Source organism: Eubalaena glacialis, chromosome 2 (genome assembly GCF_028564815.1).
Source record: "Eubalaena glacialis isolate mEubGla1 chromosome 2, mEubGla1.1.hap2.+ XY, whole genome shotgun sequence".
NCBI lineage: Eukaryota > Metazoa > Chordata > Mammalia > Artiodactyla > Balaenidae > Eubalaena > Eubalaena glacialis.
Window position 1 is genome coordinate 158,805,312 of NC_083717.1, and position 17,091 is coordinate 158,822,402.

A 17,091-nucleotide genomic window follows, 5' to 3' on the forward strand; every position below is an offset into this window, starting at 1 on the left:
ATTATACATCAACTATACTCCAATTAAAAAAAAAACTAATATAACCCCCCCAAAATCCCTTCAAATATTTTTGACAGCAAAACATTATATTTAATATAGGATACTGGTAATTTTTAATTTAATTTTATTTTTTAATTGAAGTATAGTTGATTTACGACATTGTGCCAAGCTCTGCTGTACAGCAAAGTGGCTCAGTTACACACATATAGACATTCTTTTTTTATATTCTTTTCCATTACAGTTTATCACAGGATGTTGAATATAGTTCCCTGTGCTATACATTAGGACCTTTCTGTTTATCCGTTCTATATATAATAGTTTGCATCTGCCAATCCTAAGCTCCCAGTCCATCCCTCTCCCTCCCCACTCCCCCTTGGCAACCACAAGTCTGTTCTCTATGTCTATGAGTCTGTTTCTGTTTTGTAGATAAGTTCATTTGTGCCATATTTTAGACTCCACATATAAGTGATATCATATGGTATTTGCCTTTCTCTTTCTGACTTACTTCACTTAGTATGATAATCTCTAGTTGCATCTGGATACTGGTAAATTTTAATACGTTTGGTCCTTTATGTGGCAGGGCCCACAAAAATCGACAATGGGTCTGACCTCACACATAAAGTCCAGATACTTGGACTTCATAGAATCTCTTGGATTCACCTCTTCCCTTCCATTCCCATTGCCCCGGTTTAGACCCTCTTGAGCCCTTCGTTACATTTCTGCAGGATGTCCTAAAACACAGCTGACAGCACATCACTCCCCTGTTCAAAAATTTGGATAGTGCCCCCAGGACCTAAAATATAAACTACAAGCTCTTTACATGACATTCAAGGCTGCTACAATCTAGCCCCATCCTAACTGTTAGACCCCTCGGTCACTACATCCTCCCACTCATCCTCTGCTGTAGCCACACCAGGCTCCTATGTCGCACGTGCCCCCATTTGCTCTATGGAATGCCCTCTCCCCTACTCGGCCAGTGGGAAACTTGCACTTGTCTCCAGGGTCAGTTCAGATGGCTGCTCCTCAGTGAAGGCTGCATTCCCAGGACCCCTGGCCCAAACCAATCTTAGCTTCCCGGAGACCCTGGGGCAGTTCGTGATACAGTCAGTCCCACATGAGTCCTTCCCATTGCCAAACCAGAAGCTTCCCAAGAGTGGAGAGCTGTGTCTCAGTCAATCCCTCTGTGTTTCCCGCACAGCCTAGCACATAACAGACAATAATGTGCCCTGAAGTGCAGCCACCTCTTGTCCCTCCTCCTCACATCCCTCTCTCTCTGCTCCACTGCTACTTGGTCCTCCATATCATTGCTGGTGTGTGTAGTGGACCCTTAGCTGGGTCTATACCAACAAAACTTGGAAGATAGGAAAAACGCTGAGCTTTAAACCCATCATAACCATTCTTCATAGTGTCCTAGATTTCAGACAATGAAAAAGGCTTTGGAGTCAAGCAAATCTGGGTTCAAATCTGGAGCCTGGCACCTGATTGACTGTGTGACCTTAAGCAAAGCTGGCTTGACTAGCCTCAACCTCCTCATCAGTAAAATAGGAATTATATCTAACTCAATGGACTGTTGTGAGAATTAAATGAGTTAAAGCATTTAAGGTCCCAAGCATGGCACCTGGCATATGACAGGGACCCACAAGTAAGTAGCAGCAGGAAACAGAAGCAAGGTCTCAGATTTCTCAAGCCATCTGACCTTGACAGAAGTTGTTCCCCTCCCCGGATGCTAATATAAAATATTCTTACATCAGTAACATGAATTCAAGACTCAAACTCCAAACTAATGAGACCTACTGTATAGCTCAGGGAATTCTACTTAGTGCTCTGTGGTGACCTAAATGGGAAGGAAGTCCAAAAAAGAGGGGATATGGGCATACATATAGCTGATTCACTTTGCTGTGCAGTAGAAACCAACAACATTGTAAAGCAACTATACTCTAATAAAAATTAATTATAAAAAAAAAGATTCAAACTCCATGGTGCTGCTTGTACATATTAAAGTCATCATGGAGAAATAGAAGGAGCATAAGATACTATACACCTGTTAAGAATGAAAGAGGGGGCTTCCCTGATGGCACAGTGGTTAAGAATCCGCCTGCCAATGCAGGGGACACGGGTTCGATCCCTGGTCCAGGAAGATCCCACATGCCGCGGAACAACTAAGCCCGTGCGCCACAATTACTGAGCCTGCGCTCTAGAGCTCTCGAGCCACAACTACTGAACCCGTGTACCACAACTACTGAAGCCCGTGCACCTAAAGCCTGTGCTCCGCAACAAGAGAAGCCACCGCAATGAGAAGCCCGCACACCACAACAAAGAGTAGCCCCCGGTCCTGCAACTAGAGAAAGCCCGCGCACAGCAATGAAGACCCAATGCAGCCAAAAAAAAAAGAGAGAATGAAAGAGGGCAATCTAATAATCTGATATAGATAGACATCCAAAGTGTCTCATCGTTAAATGAAAAGGGCAAGTTGTAGTATAGTACAAAAAATAACCACAACATACATATATATACATATGAGGGGGAGAGGCAGAGAGAGAGGTAGGACTAGGCCATGGATCAAGAGCCCCGGGTTCTACCTGGAGCCCTGCAACTAACTAACTTTGCAACCTCAGGCAAATCAGCTCCCCTCTGTGGATCTCCCTTATTGGTTCAAAATAAAAAGGCGAGTTGAATCAGATACTCTTCGGAGAAAATGTCTAGGTTTTTAGATGATGTCTGCAAGGTGCTCAGAGAGTACCTTTTATCCATAGAACGTCTCTCTTTGAGTTGTTTTGATGCTTTAAGCATCAGGTTTTTAAAAAGGAAAATGCATACACTATTTCATTTTGACCTCCTTTACATTTCAATGAGAAAGCATTCCCACCATTTCACAGGCAGAGAAACCAAGTATAGACTGTGATGATTACTTGCCAGCCAAATACGCTGCTCACTAGACTGCTGCTTTTGCAAAGATTTATGACGCCAGGAGTTTTATAGCTCCCAGTTCATTCCCTGCCTCTTCCGCAGAGGAGGTGCAAGGCTTATGCAAAACAAGCAGAAGGCACTCTTTGCTGGTGGAAACAGGGCGAGATGTAAAGTGACTTCCCCTGGGTCAGAGCATAAACAAACTCACTCCCAGCACATTTAGGAGGTAAGTACTGAACCCTCGGGATCAACTCCGCATCCCTCCCCCACCTGGACTGAAAGCTTCACCTTGAAGATGTGTTTCACTGCAGTCATTTTCTGAGCGTTTTCTGGGTCAGAAGCAGTGAGAGCAGTTAAACCGAGGCTGCCAATGGAGTTGCTACGCTGAGGGCACGGTACTGACTTACCTGCTCTACTCCGCACCCACCAGCTCACCCAACGACCTGCTGCTGGTCGAGTATTTTTCCAGTCTCCTGGGCAAAGTGGTTTCACACAGCTTTGAATGCAAGTGACCTTGTTTGTCCTCACGGGTGTGGGTCCCCGCCTTGCAGAGGGTACCTACTTCCTACCCCAGAGCAGTTTGCTTTGGTTCTAACACAGGGTCTCACTCTCTGTGCCTGTAAACACATCCATTCTTCTGATCACTTTCCACCGTGAGGGACTCTCCTGCTTCAGACTTTAAATGTCTGGGCATCGAGATTCCCAACAGATGCAGAAAGCACGTACAGAATGTAACATCCACCTTGCAGAGGAAGGAAGAGCCTGAGCCAATGACCCCACCAGCAACAGCCTAGATTTTAAATGGGAAAACCGAGACCAGACCACAGCTAACATAATACAAAGTAAATCATTCCTGAAAATAAAATAAAAAGGCTTGTTCACTCAAAAAGCACGCAGCCAGGCCACTTAACCAGTAGTCAGCCTGCTGGTAACCTTTACAATGGCAACTAGTAATCCTTGAGATGGGATAGTGACCACTGGCATCCATGGCATTCTACCTAGACCTTCTAGAAGCCGCTATTAGTTGACCCCACGCTCACTGTCACCTCTGGATCAAGTTTGCTGACTGCTGTCTGCTCATCACTGGCCTCCTTATGCCCCTCAGGACTCCCTGGGGCCTTCAATTATCTTGGCTGAGTCCCTTCCTTTGTTTCTTTCCCCTCAGGTCCCCCGCATGAGACCTAACGTTGTCCTCTGCCCCTCTTTTTACCGGGCACATCCGTCCACGGCCTTTTGAGGGCCTTCCGTTTATCAGTTCATCTCAGAACCCCTGCACATGTTTATAAAGGCCTAGCAGCCCTGCTCACCGCCTTTGGAAGCTAGAAACCAGCTCCTATCAACCACTGGGCACAGAACACAGCAAAAGAAGAGAGCGGTTGGATTGCAGTGGGAGTGTGTCCATGACAGAGAGTTTTGTTGAAAGAAACAAAACACTTTCAAAGGCCTGAGCAAGCAGTATGCTGGGGAGTCCAGCCACTGGTGAAACTCACATTTTGTCCGGGTAAGGCAAAAAGCAGGGCAGAACATACCAAGAAACAAGCGCTGTAATATTTTACAAGGTAGTCTCTATTTTGACATGCCTTAAGGACAAACAAACAAACAAAAAAGGTTAAATGCACCTAGAAAAAATAAAACCTCTCTACAGGAATTTGAGGGTCTTTTTTTCTGAAATGTTTTTCTAACTCTTCACTATTATAAAGCAAATCTTGTGTATATTGCTCTGACAACACCCACTCAAAGAGCCTTTCATAGCTGCATTCTGAGGGTCAGCCTCAAACATTCACTGAAAAATGAGGTGGGAGTGACTGTATTCTCGATGCATAACTAAATTTTTCTAGCACTAGACATATTCTGATGATGTAAGTTAAAAGTCAGCAATTACTTTCCCCTCTGCTAAACGGAAAGCAATTGGGGAATACAGAGGTGGGAAGATAGCCTCCTCAGGTCTAAAGCATGCCTCTCCACTCCTTACCCCGAACCCGTCAACAGTGTGTGTCTCCCATTAACCCTTCTTCGTAATTGTCTATAGGTCAGAATGTGGGGGATTATTTTCAGTGTCGAATATTCTTGAAACTTCCCCTATCACCCAATTCAACCAACACTTCTTGAGCCAGACCCTGAGTCACAAAGGTGGTAAAATGAGCCAGACCCTGAGCCAGACCCTGAGTTAGGCACCAGCTCCCCCGTGGGCACCAGACAAATGTCCCTTCTTCAAGGAACTCATAATCTGAAGGAGAGTCACGCCTGTATACGGCCAGCCAGGGTACCACGTGAAAAGTGACAGTGTAAGAACTCAGAGGAGAGTGTAGTGTCTTCCTGGGTTAGGGAAGAGGGAAAGCATCAAAGCAGTTATGTTTGATCAGGGCCTTTAGGGACATTTGTGTAAGAGTTCACGGCTGAGGAAAGGCAAAAAGATATTCCAGCCCTAGAAAACAACAGAAGCAAAGTCATGGAGGCATGAAAACGCACCCCAAGTTTAAACAGTCATAAGCATCCAATGTGGGGTAAACAGAGAGGGAATGAAGCCTGGAAAGGAGGTTGGAACAGGTTGTGAAGGTCCCTGCCTACCTGTTTAAAGTTTATTTTGGGGCAACAGGGAATGATTAAAGGGCTTTAAAGCAGTTGAATGACTCAGTCAGACTCATGTTTTTAAAAATAATTCTGAGATCAGGGAGTAAGATGGGTTAGAAAGACAGAGACTGAAGGCCAATTATTCAAACATAGGGTAAGAATAGGGACAGTGGAAATTGAAAGAAAGGAACTAACTTGAAATTTTTAGGGAAAAAATGTATAGGAGGAGCCGGCAGCCAACAGGATGTGGAAGTGTGAAAAGAAGAAAAACTACAAAAGTTGCTGATATTCTTGATTGGGAGGGTGGTGACAACATGAACCTAGCTGTAAGGAGGGGCAGAAGAGCAGGTTTGGGGGTGAAGAAGGGGGCCAAGAGGTCCCATTGCTACATGGTGAGTTTGAGACCTCTTGTTACAACCAAATGAAGACAGCTAGTACACAGCTCTAAAGCAGCCTGGAACTGAGAGGGGAGACTGGGGCTAGAGATAAGGATTTAGATGCATTGGCAACCTCAACAATTAAAAACTGGTAGCGAGGAAGGAACAAAAAAAGCAGAAAGAAGCAATGGTAAGCAAGCTGGGAGGAGAAAAAGGAAGCCAAGGGAGGGCATAGTTTCAAAGCAAGAGTGGTTAACAGTCAAATATTGCAGGGAACCTGGGACTTGGGTCTAGATGGAGGCCATCACATTTGACAGTATCAGACCCCTTCGAAAGCAGTTTTAGTACAGCGATATGGGGAGCTGCCTTATGACAGTGGGTATATTGTACAGTACTCATTAGCACCTTCATCCTCAGATGTCAAAGAACCGTTTCGGAAATAGGATTCAGAACATCAATTATTTATTAACAGCTAATCAGGGGATTCAAGCCTATTAGGTTAAATCATTGAAAATATAAAGCAACATATAAAGGTATACAAATAATTACCTCTCTAATTTCAGATCATTAAAGATGCAGGATAAAAGAACAAAAGAAACTCTTAGAATTGAGAGCCATGGAATATTGATGTCCACCCAAATATGGTAGGCGTGGTGATTCCAAGCAAGCACTCTAGAATATACACCAGGGTTCAAGTCCAGCTTTGATCTTCTAGGTATGTAATTTTGGGTAATTAAACTTCTCTAAGCCTGATTTTTTTATCTCTCTAATTAGGATAATAGAAATAACAAATACATATAAAAGCTCTCAGCATAGTGCCATCACATAATAAATGTTGACTTATTATAATAATTCATTATTCTAATTATGCAGTTATTATAATAATGTTTCATTTAGTCTTTACTTTTTAAATCAATAACTATTTTTGAGCCACTCCCCTCTACGTACCAAGCATGACTCTAGGTGCTGGGAATATTAATTAAAAAAAAAAAAAAAAAGAGTAAGACCCAGCTCCCCATCACAAGAAGCACAGCCTAAAGGTTTAGAAGGCAAATGGACAATTACAAAACAAGATGATCCTTGCTGTAACAAAGGAATGAGAAAGGTGCTCAAAAATATTCAAGAGGAAGCACTCGGTGCTACCCCAGGACCTGGAGAAGGAGAGGGGCTGTCAGGCCAGGCTACAAAGATGAAGTAACAGTCATTACAAGGAAATCTGTGAAGAAATTTTAAGGATAATAATAAATATTAAGGTGCCATCACACTCACACACACACACACACACACACACACACACCTGAAAAAGTCAGAAAAAGAAGGTTCTTTGCCCAAGGGCAAACAGCAAGAGAAAAGGAGCTGGAAGCAACCCAAACTCTTGTCATCCAGCTCAAGGAGTTATTTTGGCTGAAATAATCATCATGTAATATTTACACTCTTCCCACCTGAGTTTGGGCTACATGTCCTACAAAGCAAATTAAACATCTCTTGCCTGTCCTCTAAAAGTCTACAGTTTAAAAATAGGTAACTAACACAGGGACAAATTCAAGAACTTTGATGACAAACTACCCCCTCAAGATGGTGTTCTCAAAGGAACAATTTTCAAGTTCAGTTTAGTCCCAAAGGTGAGGATGTTAATAGATTTTGCCCTTCCCGTTGAAAACAACAAATATCAGGGAGAAATTTTTAAATTGCATAGTTTGGTTTCTCAAAAAGTCAAAAATAGAATGATCCAGCAATATACTGGAGTATACTTCTGAGCATATACCCAAAGGAAGTGAAAGCAGGATGTTGAATAGATGTTTGTATATCCATGTTCATAGCATCATTATTCGCAACAGCCAAGAGTGGAAGCAGCCCAGGTGCCCATCAGTGGATGAACGGATAAACAAAATGTGAAAAATACACACAATGGAATATTATCCAGCCTTAACAAGGAGGGAAATTCTGACACATGCTACAACATGGATGAACCTTGAAAACATTATGCTAAGTGAAATAAGCCAGTCACTAAAGACAAATATGATATGATTCTGCCTATCTGAGGTACCTAGAGTGGTCAGATACACAGAGACAGAAAGTAGAGTGGTGGTTGCCAGGTGCTGTGGCGTGTTAGTGGGAGCTAGTGCTCGGTGGGCACAGAGTTTGAACTTTGGAAGATGAAAAATGTTCTGGACATGGCAGTGATGATGTGGCTACACAACAATGGGCACATACTTATGCCACTGAACTGAGCACTTCAAATAGTTAAAAAGGAAACTTTTATGTTACATATGCTTATCATAATTTAAAACAATTTTTAAAACTCGAATGGTTGCCATGCTCATTAAATGCCTGTTCTTCATCACTTAGGGGCAAATAAAAACACCCCGTTTCTGACATTTAGATGCAATGCCATCTGAGGGAGGGACAAGAGACCGAGGCCAGGCGTATCAGAAAGTTCTTTATCCAAAGGAGCAGCGTCCAGTTACCATTCCCTGGGAATGGACATCTTTGTAACCCACTAAGAAGGTGGCCTTTTTGGCAGCCATCATCTGACAAGTTTTCATTAAAATAATCCCCGTGTAACAGCATCACCCCACTAGGGAATGACTGTCAAAGTGCACATTCCAAAAATTACTAGTTGAACTTCTATGTGCAAAAGCACTAGGCCGAGCTTTATGCAAGACCTGTGACTGCAATTCGTAAATCAGTTCTTGCTTTTAAGAGATGTCTAGTTGAACAAATAATAGACACAAGAAAAGTTAAATAACAGTAAAAGAAGTCTATGATTATGTTCGATTAAGTAGTATATGTAACTAGCCCTTTAACAAACTTGGAGAAGGGAGAGATGACTGGGGGCTGGAGGGTTCCAGGAAGACTGATGCAAAAGACTCTGGATGAAATGTTCAGGACTCAGTAAGTAGAAGCAGATGAACCTGGTTCAAGTAGTGGGTTTGTGATGGGAAGTGGTAAGAGAGAAGGGTAGAAAGAGATGGGAGCCAGATTACAATAGCTCTTAAAAAGTCACTTTCTGAGTTTGGATTTCCGCCTCTACCCACAGAGGAACCACTGTAGGTTTCTGAGAAGGGGCACTGTATGATGAACACGATGTTCCCATGTGGGGTGGCTTTGGAGAGGGAGACCCGTAATTGGTAGAAAGTTGGATTCCAGCCCATTGAAGTATATACCTGAGGGCCACTGAGTCACAAAAAATGAAACCAAACACATGCTTTTGTTAGGTTAAAGTTAGGGCTTTAAAATGTGTCAGGCCATATGCTTATAGATGCACTGAATATTTCTTGAAGGATACACAGGAAACTGCTGACATTGGTAACTTTTTAGGAGTAGGACTGGAGGTAGGGGAAGGAAGACTTTGACCTTTCATTGTGTACCTTGTACAATGTGGATACACTTCTCAACCATGTGCATGAATTCATTTTATAATTTTAAAAGTTCTTTTTAAAATGACAACCAGATAGTGTTAAAAAGTGGGCTCTAATCAGCAAATTCAAAACATTTCCAATTACAAAAGGTGACATGTATCTCAATCTTGTTTGTACCATATCTTAATCTCTATCACATATAGTGGAGATGTTGTGAGAATGACCTAAAAGGAATGGTACAAAGCACAGAGAACTAACTGCACATCTGAGGCTTTACCTCAAAACAAACAGATGAGCCACTCATAATAAAACATCTTTTTGGTATATCTGCCTGAGTCTATTCCAAAGCAACTCCCCACTAAAAACAAAAATCAAAAATAGTAGCCCACAGTATATTTGATAAGACATATCCCCATCTCAGTAAGTGGCTTTTTCATCCTTCTAGTAGCTCGGAGCAAAACCAGTTGAATCATCCTTGACTTATTCTTTTTCTCCCATCCTCTATATCCAAGTTCCATCAACTCTACCTTAAAGATTTATCCAGAAGCCAGCTGCATGTCACCAAACCTACCACCCTCACCCTGGTCCACCATCTCTAACTGGACCACTTACAGTAGCTTTCATTCCACTCCCTGCTTCCACTCTTGTCCCATACAATCAATCTTCCACAGGACAGCCAGAAAGATCCTCCTAAAACACCAATCTGAACAAGTCACTCCCCTGTCCACAACTTCCTGTGACTTCCTAGCGTATGGCTAAGACCCAAAGTTGTCGCCTGGCCTCAAAGCCTGCATGATCCAGACCCAGTTTCCTCCCCAACATCACATCCTGTGCTCCCCACTGGCTCCCAACACGCCAGTCACACTGGCTTCCTGCCCACTCCTTGGACACAGCAGCGACCCCATCTTTGGGCCTTCATCTCAACCAATTCAGGTTGAGAGATCCCCTCAACCTGAATCTCTTCCCCTAAACGTCCCTGTTCCCCCGCCTCGCTTCATTTGGGTCTCTAGTCAAATGAAAACTCATCAGAGAGGCCTTTCCCGTCCATCCTACATCAACTTCTAGAACCACCTCCCTCTCTTTCCCTTTGCACTATTTTTTCTTTATATCACCTGAAAGTATGACACTCATCTGTCATTTGTCGTTGTTTAGTACCCGCCTCACCCAACTAGAATGTGCTCCATGATGTCAGCCTTTTTTTTTGCCATCTTCACTGCTATATCCCCTAGGCCTAGAATATGCCTGGCAAATAAATGAGAGCTCAATAAATATTTGTTGAAGACTGAAGTAAGCACAAATCAAGGCACCCAAGATCACCGGACAAAAAGAGGTTTTTGAAGCCCCAAATGAGGCATATGCATAACAATGCCCAGTAAATTAGGGGTAAGAGAATGAAAAAGCCAAAACATCAACTGACAGCCATATAAGTCCATCGCTTATCTACAGCATGCTGGGAATCCACATGTATGCTTGACATTAAGTCATACTTTGCAACATCATCTGTGTACAGGCTGGAGGGCCATCCTTAAGGTTTTGTGGCTAAAGAGTAAATACGGTAACAACTTTCCTCCTCCCTTTCTCCAGGACCAATGAGCTTGGACTGAAAATTCTGCTGAAGAAAGAAAGCAATCACTGTCTCACCCAGAAGGCCCAGAATATTCAATTATTCCATGGAGAAGGTCTAGACAAAGCCCCAGCCTTGGAACTAGGAAACTAGGTCAAAGTCAAGTTCTACCACAAATTCAGGGACCTTGGGCAAATCATTGTATGTTTCTGATCCTGTTTCTTTGACTGTAAAGCAGGAATGATGACATGTTCCCTGTTTCTTCACATGGTCATTGTAGAATAAAATGAGATGATGCACTTACAAAGGCCTCCTGAAAACTAAGTGGACCATACATCATGTGTGGTCATCAATTTGTACTGGCTGATCTCTAGTTCACATTCCCTTCTCTTTTGCTGGTGAGCTTTGTCTAAACAAGGATCTGATCAGGTCCCTCCCCTGCTCAAAACATTCACTGATTTCAACTTGAAACTTCAACGGTTCAAACTTCTTCACAAACTGAACCCAAACCATTTTTAGGGTCACACCTCCAGCCCATTCCTGTGCTGTGGCCTGTACTCCAGCCACAGGGAACTACTCCTCATCCTCCAATCTAATCATGATCTATTGCACGTCTATGCCAGGCTATGTGCCTAGGGCCCCACCCTCACCCATCCTCCCTTCTTCCATCAGGAAAATCCTAGACATTCTCCAGCCTGAATCAGATGCTTCCCCCTGTGGGCTTTTTCTCAGGCACCCTGTTGAATCACTGCTTGTTTGCAAGTCCTTTCTCCCACCGGACCAGTGGGTCTCCATCGGATGTTGTGTGTCCTCAACATATAACAGGGTAATGCATACAGTAGGTGGCCAGTGTTTGTTCTTTCTGAATATGGCTCTCTCAGGCCTCTCCAGTTCTAGCTCCCTATGACTTACGGCTTGGAGTAAGTGTTATGAAAGGCCTTTTCTTACTCTTCTACCCCTGAGGAAATATTCTGGAAGGTGAAACTGACTGAACACTCCTAGGGGGCTTCTAGAAACAGGCATGAACTGAGCAGAGGGACAGAATGAAGCTAGTGGCCTCTTTCCAGTCCTCATAAGTTATGTGTTTAAGGTGTGCTTCACTTTATTTGAGGTGCTTTGAATTCTCTACTGAGACACACCCATATTTAAGTCTGGTATAAATGGAAACGATTTTCAACTTATTCATTTTCAGGATTATCCAAGTTTCTCCTTTTCATGCTGGAGGAAACTCTTTTATTTATTTATTTATTTATGGCTGAGTTGGGTCTTTGTTGCTGCACGCGGGCTTTCTCTAGTTGCTGCGAGCGGGGGCTACTCTTTGCTGTGGTGTGCGGGCTTCTCATTGCAGTGGCTTCCCTTGTTGCAGAGCACGGGCTCTAGGTGCGCGGGCTTCAGTAGTTGTGGCAGGCGGGCTCAGCAGTTGTGGCTCACGGGCTCTAGAGCGCAGCCTCAGTAGTTGTGGCGCACGGGCTTAGTTGCTCCGCGGCATGTGGGATCTTCCCAGACCAGGGCTCGAACCCGTGTCCCCTGCATTGGTTAAGGTGGATTCTTTTTTTTTTCTTTGTCTTTTTTTTTTTTAATTTATTTATTTATTATTTATGGCTGTGTTGAGTCTTAGTTTCTGTGCGAGGGCTTTCTCTAGTTGCGGCAAGTGGGGGCCACTCTTCATCGCGGTGCGCGGGCCTCTCACTATCGCGGCCTCTCTTGTTGCAGAGCACAAGCTCCAGACGCGCAGGCTCAGTAATTGTGGCTCACGGGCCTAGTTGCTCCGCGGCATGTGGGATCTTCCCAGACCAGGGCTCGAACCCGTGTCCCCTGCATTGGCAGGCAGATTCTCAACAACTGCGCCACCAGGGAAGCCCAAGGTGGATTCTTAACCACTGTGCCACCAGGGAAGCCCCTGGAGGAAACTCTTGAATTGACTATAATTCAAAGCAATTATTGTTCTTTAGCTGTCAAGGTGCCCTGTTATTCTTTTCATAAATATCCTGGATGATCTGAGCCCAGTTCAATGCAAACTCATTTTTTTTTCCCTAGCACTGTACCTTTTCAGTTGCTAAATTTACAGCATTAAAATGAAAGGAAGAAAGGAAGCCCCACTTTTGCCCCCACTGCTAACATGATATATGTCTGGATTTTAATTGCCCTTGTAATTATACTCTTGGCCAGGTCTGCACAGGTATAATGTAGAAATTAAACATTATGGCACAGCCTGAAAAGGCCTCGCTGAGGTATGAAGACACGACGGCTTTGTAATATCTCCAGCCACCAGGAGAAGGAAAGAGAAAGATGAAAAGGAGGCCTGGGAATGTCATAAGCTAGCTAGCAATCCACTGAAGAAGCATTTTCTGTCTATGACCACCTCGAAGACTGTGTGAGCTGGAAGGCTGCGAATCCCCTGGTGGTTTGATAGTCAGCTAAGGCTAGATGAAAATGGAAGAACGTGGATTGCTTGACTGTGAGTTAAGAAATAAGCACAGCAACAAAGGGAAACATGCTATGAGATTTTCTAAATATTTACCAAGGGGAGTTGACAATTCAGTGAGTGGAGCCAGACCTGACAGTGAGCTCTCCTGACTGCCTCCGACACCTTCCCTCGATCACCATCTCCATCTCTAAAAACAGGTGATCCTCACCTCTGGGGTTGTCAGAGGAAAAACCGCCTCTCTGTGATAAACCCGGCAAATGCTCCGTGATGATCCTAGCACACAGACCACTGCATTTACTCTTCCTCCCCAGATTTCTTATCTAACGTAGAGGAGTAACCAAACAGCGATCTGTAAAACACTGAGTCGATATAAACTACGTTTAAGGTAAAATACTTCTTTCCACAGTAATTTTCAACTAGTGATAGCCACATGATTTCAGAACCCAGTATCCATGAACCTCCCTGCCAGTCCCCATTCCAAAGTCAAATTTCTCATCAGCCCACACAGCAGTTATTTTCATTCTTGATCTTCCCAAGTCAATTGATAATTGTTAATCTGCAGGTCAAGGTTATTAATTTTTTAAAATTATTTTTTATTAAAAAAATTATGAAGAAATGTACTTTAGATCACTTTAAACTCCCCACTGGTTATGTTTCCTACCATTTCAGGTCTTGAATGGAGGGTATAATTTTGCTTTTGAATTTGAAATTTGGAATAATATACTTCAAGAGCAATTTAGTGACTGGGCTTAGATTAAAACAGGTATTTGACAGTCCCAATAATTCCCTAAAGTCTTTTCCTTCTCCATTGCTCCAGAAAATGCTACATAATTATTTGTCTTAAAATCTGTATTGTCTCAAGATACCTGTTGCGTAAAAATGCATACGTCTGTACACCTAACAGGCAATGGGGAGGTTATGGAACAGTTTAGAGTTGAATGCTCCTTATGTCTTCTCTCCTATCTCCAATACCTTTTTAAGATTTCACTAGGATGAAAGTATTGGATATTAAAATATATCCTCTCACAATCTCCCTCAAAGGAAAGAAAATGTCAGTGGTTTAATATTAGGCAGAACTTCAGGAAATAAACCCAATACTGGCCTTGAGAGAGAGACAGGAAAGAAATGGTCTAGAATGGTAAGAAGCATGGAAGGCACGTACCACCACTGCACATAAATGACCAGGTAAATTACAGTTAGGTCTCACCTTCAAGCAAGTAGCTATGCAAATAGAAGGCTAGACTCAATGACCTCCAAAGTCCCTTCCCAGTCCAATAGCGTTTGCCTCATGAATTTTTTATAGTCATCCTCTGTCCTATCATGCTGTCCCCATGCATCATCAAGCTCTCCTGGCCAATTCCACGACTGAAAGGAAAATCTGTTTTCAAAAAATCCATGCTTTGAATACTGCCAAAATTACAGTTCTGTCCTTGAAACAATGACCTGCACATAATGGGCATGGCTAAATACCTCTGAGCAAGGAAGTGTCCAATACCTTTAGCAATATTTTTAAAGCTTCTTTGATATATGCAGAATTATTACCTGAGGCCTTGAGAGTGAAAGATTGTGAAGCCAAGAGACAATCCTATAACCAAACTTTCCAACTTATACTTCTATATCCTCTGCCGACTTCTGAACCTTAAAAGAGGGTGGAACTGAACAGTTGAGTTTGAATCCCAGCCTCACCTCTCATCAACTGAGTGATGTGAGGGAAATTACTTAATCTCCTTGAACCTGTTTCCTCACTTGTAAAATGTTGATTATATGAGCTACCTTGAAGAGTTATTGTGACAACCGAATAGGACAATATAAAGAAAACTCTGAGCATTCATTTACTCGTTCCCTCATTCATTCAACAAAGATTAACTGAGTGTGCACCACCAGCCAGGCACCGGGCTAGGCACTGGTATGTAAAAGACAGAGGAAAAAAAAAAAAGAAGGAAAGCTACTGTTATTTTTATTTACCAAAAACAAGCCTGTTTCCAGAACTGTGGCAGAACCATCAGATTTTGACTCTAGTTCAAAACTTTCATTCACAGCTAGTTTGCCTAAAATAGTCATTTTTAGTTTGTCATATAGGAGACTCTGCCTCCTGCCACACCTTTACCTACCCCGAAGCTAACCATCTAGCAGGTATTTTGCTAAAAGACACCTTCAGAACACTTGGGAGAAGCAATGACCAGAGCAAAAAGTGGTATCCCAGCTCTCAGCTGGGCAAGCCACTCAGGAAAACTTGATACGCCTGTGCTGCAAGGCCCATCCTGGATGCCTGGGAGGTCTGGGGTGCTTTCAATTCCATGAGCAGACTGAGTCTTCTGAGAATTTGGGATTAACAGGACTGGCTCATCCCCAATCATTGTGACTGGACCACCGATAAAGACAAGGGCAACAGCTAAAGGGGTCTAACGGCCACGTTTTTGTAATGTAGGGCTTATGTCTTTCAGCTGTACTTTATGCTAGGATTTGATAAAGTTCTGTATAAATGACCCACTTCTGAGGAGTCAGTTAGTTTCAAGGCTGGTGCGCTCTTCTTCAGTGTGAGCCTAATATTCCTTTTTCTAACTAGCCCACAGCCTCCGGGCAAGTACAAGCCTAGCTGTGTTGGGTATTGAGCATTCAGTACACTTAAACATTTTGCACTTACAAAAAAGAGCTTCCCAAGACATTCTGGAACCCACGGCTCCTAGCAAAAGAGTTAAAGTCTGATACTGAAATAGGAAATGACCTGCCCTAGGTCATAGGATCAGAGGGTGGTCAAAGAGGGAATTCTAGAATAAAATTTGGTACCATCTTTGAAATTAAGAATCGGTTAGTGGATAGTACAGAGGTGCCTAAAAAAATTTTGATTTGCACACTCCTCTCATTCAAGAGCCGCCTGAATCACTTTCCTTAGGAATTCAAGTATAGATCGTGACTAACTCAAGGCTGTGGACTTTGCAAGGCTGCCTGCTACCTGGAAGTGACAGCCTAGCCTCCCCTCACAGGAGTTCTGGGTGCAAAAATACTGTCACTATATATCCACCCCCCTCCACCATCTGAGGCATACAAAACTTTTTTCATTTTCCTTCAGTGAGTTAAGCGTATTACTATTAACTCCTGGCGCCTCTAATTCCTCACTGAAAATAGTGGTTTGGATATTAATAGGCTGTAAATCAAGACCCTACCTGGGGCTCGTTGTCACGGAAACGGTACTCAAGCCTACCGCTACTTCCCCACCTTTGGACGTCTGGGTGAGTTGGTGGGAGTTGGGGATTGTTTTAAAGCTCCTGTTATTTCTCCCACTTTCTGCCATTTCTCATGGCCAAGTTGTTGGAGAAAGAGGAACCCGTGAGGCAAGGGAGAGTAGAGTGGACCGTAGCAGCTTGGAGAAGCGGAACTCTTTGGGAGAGGAAGGGTGGGGGTCCTTGGAGGATGGCTTGGGGCACGCTGATTTCTCCTTCTTGGGGCTGCACCCGGCCACTCTCCGCGTCGTTCTCAACGCTCGGAGACCCGGCCCCTCCGCCGCCCTGCCCTCCCTGCCTGGGCGCTGGGCTGCCGGGGAGCGCGCAGACAAGTTCCCCAGAAGAGAATCTGAGTGGCCCCAGGGCTGAGGAACCCGGCAGAGAGGGCAGCGCGGAGGTCCGACAGGCTTGAGGCAGAACCCCCTTCGTCCCTACGCCGGGGTCCTGGAGGAGGCAGCCCGGGACCAGAACACGCACCCCCTCACCGCCCTCCCAGCGCCCCCGGGCGGCGCTCCAGGATCCGGCTCTCCAAAGCAAGCGCCAAGCTTGCCAAGCGCCGCCGAAGCCCACGAGGATTCCCGCGCCCCGGGGCGATAGCTGCCGCAGCCGCCAGGGCCTCCCACGGGCTCTACGCCCGGCACCCAGGGCTGGGTCCCCACCC

General features: G+C 44.1%; 1 protein-coding gene across 1 annotated transcript in view; it reads right to left on the minus strand.

The window, feature by feature from the left end:
- Positions 1–17,091, minus strand: part of SPTB (spectrin beta, erythrocytic) — a 123,245-nt gene that overhangs the window by 105,820 nt on the left and 334 nt on the right. The gene's annotated exons all lie outside the window — the stretch shown is intronic.